This window comes from Anolis carolinensis, chromosome 5 (assembly GCF_035594765.1).
Source record: "Anolis carolinensis isolate JA03-04 chromosome 5, rAnoCar3.1.pri, whole genome shotgun sequence".
In the NCBI taxonomy this organism is placed as follows: Eukaryota; Metazoa; Chordata; class Lepidosauria; order Squamata; family Dactyloidae; genus Anolis; species Anolis carolinensis.
Window position 1 is genome coordinate 19,297,836 of NC_085845.1, and position 11,007 is coordinate 19,308,842.

The following is an 11,007-nucleotide window of genomic DNA, read 5'->3' on the forward strand; positions in this document are numbered from 1 at the left end:
CTATGGCTTTCACACTGTGAGGAAAGCATTCCTGTTAAGATGTACAAGGAATTGTTAAGGGAGCATGAGTCAGACCATAAAGGTAGCTAAGGTGGGGGGGGGGGGGGGAAGAGGCTGTCGGTTTTATTACATGGAAGTGACAAACTGGAACAGAAGCAGGTGATGGTTCCTATCTCACAACACCATGTACGAACCATTGCCTGTGTGTCACCTTCCTGCAGAAAAAAACAATCCCTGCTATTAATAGGAAAACCCATCAATAGCCCCTGATCACATCACAGTGCCACAACTTCCCTGTTGTGTTTGCCAGGTTTTCTTAACAGATTTTTTTTAAAATAGAACAGTGGAACATCAAGAGGGTAGAGCTGAGCCACTCATCGGAAGTGTATCCAAAGGACCACCTCACGTGTTAAAAAGCTGCATTTAAAACCTGATTTTGGCTGGAAAATGCACATATTCACATCACTGTATATCCCTGTGGTCAAATAAAACATGTGATTTAGTTCATGAACTGGTGTGGAGTGCTCCAGCACATGTACACATTTTAAAATCCAAAAACAGCTGATCTGGGGTATAAATAAATTGAGCCATGGACACACAGGTGGCTAAATGGAAGCACAAATGGAAAGCAATTATAATGAAAACTCTCTGCAAACATTCCTTTGTTCTGATCTTTATTAAATTAAATGGAGCTTGAATTTTCAGTAGGGTGAGGAGAGATAATAGGAAATCTGCTTGTGCGTACATTTAGATATACGCATGGGCGCATATAAGTTCTAGCACATCTTGGAGTGTCAATTAAAAAAAGGGTAGTTTCCACCGGATGTCTCCTATCCATCTTGCAGATTTCTAAAATCTTTTACAAACAAAGGTGTCAGGGTGGCAGGGAAACATTTATGGGGACTGAGAGGTCTATGTTTGGACTTGTTAAGTCCCCCGATTTTTTTGCCCCACTTATTTGTCCTGCATTTTGATGCTGTCTTGAATCTCCCTATATTTCCCCTTTCTCCTTTTCTTCCTCTCTTTGTTGCTATTCTGTATGAGGGCTGCATAGTGCCTGTGCAAAGTATCTTCATATGCAGGTTATCACACCATGCTGAGAGGATACTGAATTGCAGACACTGACTCAAGTAATTCTTTTCTTCAAGAGGTCCTCAAGCTGTTCTCAGTGAATGTGAGCTTCAACCAGACATGAGGCATTCAATATATATCAGAGTTGAATTTGTCCCCATCTTTTTTTTTTTTTTTGATCTTGTGTGCCTTCAAATTGTTTCCAACTAATGGTGACCTCAGGCCCTAAGAACATAAGCTTCACTTGGTGCAATATGTCATTCTTTTTGAAGTTGTCGTTTATATTTGTCATTGTTGTCATTGGGTTTTCTTGACAAGGTGTGTCCAGAGGGGTTTTATTTTGCTTTCTTCTGAGGTTGAGAAAGTGTAACATCTCCAAAGTAATCTACTAGATTTCCATGAGCAAGCAGGGATTTAAACCCTGACCTTCCGAATAATCCAATCTTCAACCAGTTGCACCATGATGGCTCTTGCTTTATACTAGGATAAAGACTTCCTACCGTGTTTCCCCGAAAATAAGACAGTGTCTTATATTAATTTTTGCTCCCAAAGATGTGCTAGGTCTTATTTTCAGGGGATGTCTTATTTTTCCATGAAGAAGAATTCACATTTATTGTTGAACAAAAAATGAACATTTATTATATACTGTACAGTAGTTGTCATCACAAACCAGCATAACCAGACAAACTGTGAATCCTATCAAGAATTCCTTGTTACTACTATTATTTCCATGTACAACACTCTATGGTACGTACATTTACCGATCCTGCATGCTCTGGTGTTCTGTTTGGTAGGCGCTGGGCATGCTTCCAAACAAAAACTTTGCTAGGTCTTACTTTCAAAGGAGGCCTTATATTTAGCAATTCAGCAAAACTTCTACTAGATCTTATTTTTCGGGGATGTCTTATTTTCAGGGAAACAGGGTAGCATAGAATCAAATCCATTTCTTTTCTTTTGCCTAAGATCTTCAGTATTATGCTTGGTTATGTGCCCTATTTCTTTCTTAACCTTTCCTTGAATGACTTTAAGGATTTTGTTAAAATGCTGTCAAATGTTTATTGTAATGTAGGCGTTTAGGCTTCAGGGTGTAAGGACATACAAACCTTTAAACACCAGCTGCAATTTTGAGTAGAATGCCTTAAACAGGGTTTCCGCTGTATTTTCTGAGTAGTCTGCAATTTGCTGTTTTCATTAACCGACAATGGTTCTGCTCCAGTATCTATTTTAACAGATATGATGAAATAGACAAACAGAGCTGAATGGTGCTGAGCCAAGCGCCTTTCCATTTATACATCCTACGAATGAAGATAAGTTGCATCTTCAGGAATGCAAGGCATCAAATTTATCACATTCTGAAGATATGCATATATTTGCCTCCTGATTGCAATGTTTAAATTATAAATGAACTATAACAATTTAAGTATCCCTTATGAATTAATCTGATATTGCTTTGAAACAGCCCTGATTATTACAAAGCCGTTCAGTTCATATATGGACATAGTCTCTGTTCCCATTCATGTAACATAATCACATGATAACATTAATCACCACACACTTGAAATAGTTTATTTTGGATTTCCATGTACCATAGGCAGAAGGGTTAATAAATAAATGTGTTTTAAAAGAAATCAACAATGGCATTTGCATTTCCATAAGAAATATCTGTTTTCCTGCTTGTTTAAATTCAAAGCCCTCTTCTACTCTTAGCAGTGCCACCTTCATTACAGCTTCATCATTAATTTTAATTATAAACTACCTAGTTTTAGGTGCTTGGGTTTATTCAGATGCCTCCTGGCGAAGATTCCCAATTTAAGCTTTCACCTGAATACGTTAGTGAAATATATTTATTCCACCGCATAGCCGTAAATATGTGCAGAACTATAACTTGCATGTCAAGAAAGATATGGCAGCGGGGAAAAAGATGATAGTTTTCAGACAATGAGGGGTTAGAAGCCAAACACCACTTTTTGTTTGTTGTGAAAACAATAAAAAAAATAGAAAGTGAAGAGAATGGATAAATAGAAACCAGTGAGTAATCCAGTTTTTGAGAAGGGAAATATAAATAAGCAATGGAGCAGAGAGAGAAAGGGGACTCTAAAATACTTTGCTATCACAAGGTCCAGAATCCCCGGTTAGCACTGGCCACTGGCTATGTTAGGTGGAGGATTCTGGAAGCTGTAATCCCTCCCAAAAAAGAACACTCTCAAGTTCAGTTCTAATTGCTATGCAGACAGTATCTCTTTCAATTCATTAATCTGAAAATATATGTGCATTTGAATTAATTCCTCTCCCATTAACTTTTGCAGGTTCTTTCTGGTGGCCATCTGTCAGGGGTGCTTTAAATGTGATTTTCCTGCTTCTTGGCAAGGGTTGGACTGGATGGCCCATGAGGTCTCTTTCAACTCTATGATTCTATGATAAGCACCTATAAAAAATAAATTTACAAACCAGCCACAAAAAGCCATCCATGAAACAGAAAAGTTGGTCTTCCTGATAAAAGTAAAGATAATATTAGCATTGCATTGTAAGGGTTAACTAAATGCACATCTTTATAATTACAAAACAGTTTGGGATTGGTCCATGTTTGCTTCCAGAATCAGTGTGTGATATAAAAGTGCAAGGTCATCCATTTTGGCACATTCACATGCCAAAACACTGCCAGTGGCTGGTAGGAAACAGTATAATTCTAACTTCCTTTGTCTAGAGATAACAAGCTACTGCATCTTCTCATTACACTTCATTTTATACGCCTGGCTTGACTTAATGATGTATAGAGAATAACAAGATTCCAACATTTTATGTGATTATATACTCTTCCCTTCCTCTGTCTCAAGAGTTATTTTTGCTGCAGATATTTTAAGAATCCCTTCAAAGATTCATCATTTTAATGATGCTTGATGATATGCTAGGACCCAGAGTCAGCATCGTGGGAGGACTCAGTATAGACAGAAAAGAATTCTCACTTCATCTGCATAGATATTATTTGATTTACTTGTTTTAAAGTCTTGACAGGGAAATGCGCAGAAACAAGAGTGTTGCCAGAAAAAGGAAATTCCAACACAGAAAGTAGCAAGCTAGAGGAAAAGAGGAAAAGAGCTACCAGCAGACCAGCTATTTCGTTATTTTGTTGTAAAAGGTGTCAGAAATCAGACAATGGTGCTCCATTCTTATCCATGTACAACAGTGAAATTCATTGGCAATTGAAGAAAAAGTGGCACCTGTAGTTTACTCCTTGGTTGTGATTTTATTATTGTGGAGATGAGTTTCATGAATTTCCTAAATGTCCAAACTTCATATAGGATCAAAAGCAAGTATTTTGGGTATACCTCATACATGGGGAAAAAAACACTTGTTGTGATAGCAGTTGTATGAAATTAATGATTTTTGATGATCTAGTGAAGATCTTTTTGGTGAACCATAGTATGAAAAAGCAAAAAAGATTGTATCAAATCCTGTGTTGTCTTCTCCTACAGATTCATGGTTCCTCATTCCTCTTATATGTAATTAGAATGTAACTACCTGTGAAAAGTGATTCATTATGCATCAGTTTATAGAGTGCATGGGCTAAAGAAGATGTGAGTGTATTTTTCTTAGCAGGGGGTCTGATCTTTCCGTAAACTGAAGAGACAGCAGCAGACAATTATGTTTCTCATATTAGATGCAAGACTAGCTGTGCCCGGCCACGCGTTGCTGTGGCAAAGTGGTGGTGGTATTGGTTAAAAATTGTTGTGTAATTTTTATTTTACGTTATTTGCAATTTTTTATTAATTTTATTGTAAGTTATATTTTTATTTATTATATTTTATTATTTTCTTGTATTATTTTTAGTTATTTTCTGTTATTATAGTATTTTATTGTATTAATTTTTAGTGTTTTTTATTATTTTATTGGGTTGCTAGGAGACCAAGTTGGAGGAGCTTAGCCTTCTAACTGGCAGCAATTGGATAAAAGCAATTATTCCTCTCTCTCTAATTAGGACTTTATTTTTCTTTTCTTTTTGTTGTATCAACCTAGAGGCGTGGATGGTGGGTTGTGTTGTCAAATTTCGAGGTTGGAGGGCCTGTAGTTTTGTTGTTTTGTGGGTCGCCGTGATGCCATCACTCTTTTATATATATAGACTAGGAATTGGCTGTGCAGACTTAGCATCTACTCCCTCCTCTTACACAAGAAGTGATCCATATTAAAATGGGGGTTGTGCAATTTCTTATTAAAAAAACAAGAAAGTATCTCTGTGTTGTTGACAACTCTATTTCCTGGTTAAATGGTATAAGAAATACTAAGATATTTTTACATTATCATATTTGAAGTCATACATGATAAATATGGTTGAATGATGGTTTGATAGAGGGTGTGGTAAGTATGTACACCTAAATAAAACAAGTCTCTGTATAAAATGGATAAATGAAAGGTGATTGGGACATATAGTGCACCCACGTTGACTTTTTCATTTTGTCCTGTAATACTCTCTCATGAATTTCCTAGGAATGTTGTCTGAACACACCTTGGATTTCAGGATTGATTCCCCAAATTATCATATTACTTTCATAATCCACTGGGAGAGTTGTGGGGAAAACACACAATGGATTGGTGTAAGAGCCCCTGGGTTCTTTTTCCTGTTTCACGTGATATTATTTAGGTTATCTTTGGAAATGTTTCCTTTTCTATGCCCCCAAAGCATACTCAGCCTTGTGATACCCATTGAAACCACCAAAACATTGTGCACCCTTTGTTTATTTGGACTAAAACCACTGTATCAACTGATGCCAGAATATTAAGACCTATTTTGGCCCATTATTGATTGCCCCACCACATTCCTTTCTGATCATACCCCTCTCATGGATTAATTGATAAACGGACACACTCTTCAAAGTTGTCCAATGACAGTTATTAAAATTTCCCACCACGGTGGTGACAATCAACGAATACGTTGGACAGAGCCCTGAGCCACTCAGGGAGCAGAGTGGGTTTAGCAAAGCTGAAATCACAAAACAGATAGAAAGATAGATAAACAGATGGGTTTTAATTTCTTGATTCTAGATTTGTTTGCAACTCTGATAATCACAAGATCTGAGTAAATCACAATGCTAACATACAATACCAAAGCACAACAAAATAAAACAGATAAATAGATAAACAAACTGTGTGACTCCTTTCTTACGAATGTCCATATAATTCTATTCTGGTGATCTTCCAGCACCAAGCATATTCTCATTTATTTAGACAGGCCTTCAGGCTGAGTCATTTCTTTGGGTTTTGTCTTATCCCTTTTGTCTCAAATTAGGACCATGACAAGCAATTCTATCTGTTATTATTGCTGTTTCAAATTGGCTGTGCTATGAATTTGTATTCAACTTGTTTATTTCGTGTCTTCTTTATCTGTGCCTTCAAGTTGACTCTGGTATATGATGACCCTGTCATAGGGCTTTCTTGGCAAGATTTATTTAGAGGAGGTTTGCCACTGCTTTACTCTAAAGATGGGTGGGTTCGACCAGCCTCTGATTTCCCACAGTCCTAGGCCCTTCTACAATGCCTTATAATGCAGTTAAATAACATTACGAAACTGCATTATATGGCAATGTAGATGGTCACATTCACTCTATTCTTGTACATCTGACTTATTCTGTATTTTATAGGACTTTTCATGTTGTTTTGAATCTGGTTTCTTTCAAAAGAAAGCAAAAATCGGGGAGCACCTCATAAAATTAGCAGGTGCTCAATAGTTGAATGATTTAGTGACGAAAGCACAAAACATTTCAGTCTATATTATTTTTTTGTTGTCTCAGTTTATGATTTTATATAGCCCCTGAAGAAGGCCTTTGAGAAAATATACAGGATGAAGCATGTTGGGCTTATTATCAATAAATCATTCCTCCATTGAACACGTTGTGACATGTCTGTAGCTTTTTCTGCCATTTTCTTTGCAACCAGCTGGGGCATCATTGAATGGCAAAGAGGCGGGATATGCATTTAAATAATAAAATGTTTTCATTAGAATAGCTTTGGTGGCAGATGTCTCTGAAGTTGAGTGCAACAGCTCCTCTCAGTATCCCAATTCCAGATGTATCTTGACAGGAAGCCATCCTTTCTGGAATGTCTTGTTAAATTATCAATTCAGCATTATCATTAAACAACTTGGATCTTTTCCCATTCTGGCATATCTATGGCAGAAACTTCCTCACCATGAAAAGAGTCCACACGGTCCTTTTAGATAAGTTTTTTTTCCATACTAATTAAACGGGGGGAAATTGTTGGTAATTGCAGGCACTCATTATTGGCACAATGCCATGTGTGAATCATAGAATGACAGATTTTCTATTAGGGTACTTTGGGTGGCATATTTTGTGAGTGGTGGCTGCAATTTTTTTTTAACTAGCTCAATCTCATAAGAACAATATCTATGTCAGATAAGTGAAATGGCTGTTGTTATCTTTAGGGAAATTTATAATGATTTTTCACTAAAGGAAGAAGAGAGAGGCCAAGAAGCCAGCCTTTTCTGCTTTACTACAGAGTTGCACTCCAGCTTGTATTTCCATTCTCACATCCACACTTCAAACAAAATGCATTAGCACTTCTGCCACCATTTTCTCCTTTTCACACTGTTTGGGGTGTGAAAGCAAGGCTGGAGTTGACAGAAAAACCTAACCTCCAGTTTTATTCAGACACGATGTAAATTATCAGATATAATTCAAAAAGCTTCAGATGTGTGAGCTCTGTTGGGAAGTTTAGTTATTTCTCCCCATACCACCCCACTTTTTAAAAGATTTGCATTCACAGAAAACACAGTCTGGTGGTTTATATGATGTGAGATCATGTATCTATCTGAAGCACGACAAAACATGGCAAAATTGTATTAGTTAAAATTCTGCAACTATTCACAGGAAAATTATTATCCATTGTTGTAATTGCCCCCATATGCAGTGCCATTTTTTTCTTTCAAAAACACACCATCCTAACCTCAAGACATTTTATTCAAAAAAGGTCCTTTTTACACTTAATGAAACAGAAGTCAATATTTTCCACTTATTATTAGCTATGAGTCTCTGGAAACAAAAATTGAGGTATCAGAATGGCCATTCATTGTTTTTTCACTAATTTTACTTCAGGCAATATTTTGGACAATATTAAATGTTATTCAGATTGCTTCATCATTGTAAGGCTGCAGAATTCTGGAAATAAATTGCATGTGGCATCTGAAACGAGGACATAGTGGGAATTAATGGAATGCTGATTAGCCTTTTTCCCTGTCCAGTGGTCTCTATATGTGTTAGACTATAGCTCCCAGAATGCCAATCAGGATATTAAGTGGCTGTAGTCCAACATATCTGGAGAGTATTCAACAGGAGAAGGAGGATGTGAAAGATGCAGACATTCTAAAATGTTCTATTTCTAAATATTTCAAACAAATTCCAAATCAAAGAACCACATTTTTGGAGTTCAATCAATGCCAGCTGTCTTGAGGGAAGTGAGTTTTTAAGCAGATATAATAAACAATAAGTCTTTATTGAACTGTGGATTATTTCTAATTTTATATTGATTGATCAATCAATTGAATGTGTATCCTGTCCTTTTCCTAAGATGGGATCCAAGACTAGTTTGTTTGCAACACTATTTATTTGAAAATCAAAATGGCTAGGTATTCCATTTTTCTGAGGTTATTCTTTGCTTGAAGGGTTGCCAGATGACTGATCTATGTCTGAAGCACACTCCAATCCAAGTGTGGTATAAAGATAACCCCAAACTAGCTTCAAAGGGCTCTTCCACACAGCCATATATAACCCAGAACATCAAGGCAGACAATCTACAATATCCACTTTGAACTGGGTTATCTGAGTCCACACTGCCATATAATCCAGTTCAATGTGGATTTTATACAGCTGTGTGGAAGGGGCCTAAGAGAAACATCTTGGTTCAGTAGAGTCCAGAATTTGAGCAGACTCCAAGAGTAACATAGTGTTCCAGAGAGAAACTACAAGAAAATACCCAACTAACTGGATATCCTCACTGAATGATCTCAGAGTAGTAAAGTTGACACACATACTGTATTTATTGGTTTAGTTAATTAGAAGTTACAAAAATCATTTTTTTCAGGCTCACCCTTCCAAGGGGTATACGATCAAGTTTCAAACACAATAAATAAAATAATGAGAATGATAAAAACATGAATGAAATCACAATTGTGGATCAGACAATTCATTTTTATTTACATACATTGACAGCTTACAGTACAAACAGAACACAAAACAATGAACATTTTACAAACACATAACCCCAGACAATTTCTTGGGGCACATGCGAAGGCTGGTAATGACAGGCCTGACAGATGTCAGAACTGAGTTCCACATGATGTTTTGTATATTTTGGTAAATATTAAGCCTTTTGCCGGCATTCACAAATTGTGTATACTAAACTTATGAGGAGGCAAAAGAGAAAAACATTAAGCTATTGCTTTCTTCTATTTCAATTTCTACTGTACATAAAATGTATTTTTGGAAAAGGATGCCCACCACTGATCAATTGATGATGTTGTCAAAGCATAATTTAAATGTATTTATTTATTTTCTACATTTATATCCCACCCTTCTCACCCCAGAAGGAGGACTGAGAGCGGTCTTACAGAAAGGCAACAATTTGATGCCATACATACACATAGGTATAGTAAAAAAATAAGCATATACATTAAAACCAAAAAACAACAGGAATATTAAAACCATTATTAAAACCATGTCATCCCAAGTCAAATCCAGGGCCATTCCGTTAGTCATTTCACAATTTCATATACTTATATTGTACTAACTTGCTAGCCAAAAGCTTGGTCCCATAACCAAGTTTTTACTTTCTTCCTGAAGGTCAGGAGGGAGGGGACTGCTCTGATTTCGTCGGGGAGGGAGTTCCATAGCCCAGGGGCCACCACTGAAAAGGCCCTGTCCCCACCAATCGTGCTTACGAGGGTGATGGTTGAACTGTCTTCTTGGAAGGAGACATCTTCTCTTCTGTCCTGACTCTTCTGAACATGAGTTCCTCCACATGTTTTGGGCTACAATATGTGTCTGTCTACATTACTGAAATACGCTGTTATTCAAATGAACATTACAAAGGCTACACTATAAATAGCACTATGAGAGAAGACCGACATAATATAAATAATCTGTTGAAGGAAAAAAAGATGTCCTAAGTTCTCACCTGATTCTTCATTTAAACAGAAGCCAGATGGATTTTGACCAGCAGTCTTAGACTCTTTACCACTAAATCTTATCTAGACCTCCCTAAAAGCAAAACTTTAGAATATACATAGATTTATACAAAATAAAAGAGCCTCTTCTCCTTCACCCCACACATTCAACAACGATACCTAGCATCAAGATGATGAAGACCAAGTCAAACAAATTATATTGTTTAACAACCAAAGAAAACAAAGTTCTGTATAAGAGGTGTTTTGAAAAGCTATAATTCAAATGTATAATTGCCTATACTTTGGTATGCACCTGCTGAGGAAAGAATCATTGCTTTGTCAGGTGCACTTGCTGGCATGACAATTCCCAGAAATGTATTGTAAAACAGGAAAAGAAAAATCTACACAACAAAGTATGTCCTCTTGCCAACAAACATGATTTCCCCCTCCCCCTGAAAAAATAATTCAGCTATTGTGTTGTAAAGGGTTGGCATACATAATTGTTTCTTAGTAAAAGTGGAATCTACCCATCTTTTGCTGCTACTAGAAATGCTTCTATCACATAAGCAGAGCACACAGTAAAGTAATCCCTGTAAAATGCATACATTTCCAGCATTTAATGTTGAAGTGCATAGTTTCCTGATCCAGGAAAATGCACATTCCATTACTGTGAAAAGGCATTTTTTAACTGTCAATTTTTTGGAAAGAAGAGCAATTCAACATGAGGTGTTTTTAACTCATTAGTAGCACATGGTGAACTTCTTTCA